A 1,070-nucleotide genomic window follows, 5' to 3' on the forward strand; every position below is an offset into this window, starting at 1 on the left:
CCTGGGGGGTCCTGGTATGGGGCACAGCAGCTTGGGGGGGGGTCAGGCACCACGGCTTGGGGGGCCTCTCTTCCTTGTGCTCCCCGGGTGGGAACCAGCCGTCAGCATCAGTTTTTTGGGGACATCCCTTGCACTCAGCCCCCGGTGTGTGTCCCCACCCACTACCCTCCCCAGGGGGTCGGGGGGGCCGGGTAGGGCACCCAGCACTGGTCCTGCCATGAAAACTCCCCTGCACCCACTTCCAGCCCTGCCCTGAGCAGCGAGTTTAACCCCTGCTAATTGCCTCACTCCTAATTAGCTGCTGCTCGCCACCTTCCTGCACCTGTGGGAAGGTCCTGCCTTGCCCAGCAGCCCTCTTAACGGGATGAACTGGGCAAACTGGGAATCGTACCACATTCTCCCAGGCTAACCCAATTCTCTCCCCCTGGCTGGATGCCCGCAGCACCCAGCTCTGGGTGCCAGCCCAGAGATGCTCCAGGCACAGGGGCACCCAAGGGTTGGGCTGGGCCGTGATGGAGGCTGGGAAAATAAATAAAAGTCAGAATAGAAATAGGAGACAGATAGAAGGGGGAGATAATTCCCAACAAGTTGTTCCCTTAATTCCGCCTTATCCAGGTCCAGATCCCCCGGCATTTCCCTGCACCTGGATCCGGGAGCAGTAGCTGGCTGCTGAGATAGGGAGCGGGGTGGGGGGGTCAGCCCTGCGCCCATGGAATGGGTGCTGCGCCGGAGGGATGGCTTCCATCCATGCTTGCGATCGCCTGGCCCCTCCGGAGGGTCCGGACCCTGTGGGTGCTGCTGGTGTGGGGCAGGGGTTTGTCCCACCCCCCCATGTGGTGCCTGGGTGGGGAGGATGCGGGGCAGCACAGGGACCCATGGGTGCTGCACGTGGAGCGAGGTGGGGAGGGTCCCAGTGCCGAGGGCTTTGTGGCTGCGAAGGTGGGGAAACTGAGGCACGGAGGGACGCAGGGACAGGAGCAAGGTGATGGGGGAGGCTGGGGCAGGGCTGAGCGCACGTGCGTCTGCGCGTGTTCACACGCATGCGTGCACGTGTGCACACGCCTGTGCTG

The sequence above is a fragment of the Egretta garzetta genome, unplaced genomic scaffold (genome assembly GCF_000687185.1).
Source record: "Egretta garzetta isolate BGI_Z169 unplaced genomic scaffold, ASM68718v1 scaffold4, whole genome shotgun sequence".
Classification (NCBI taxonomy): Eukaryota; Metazoa; Chordata; class Aves; order Pelecaniformes; family Ardeidae; genus Egretta; species Egretta garzetta.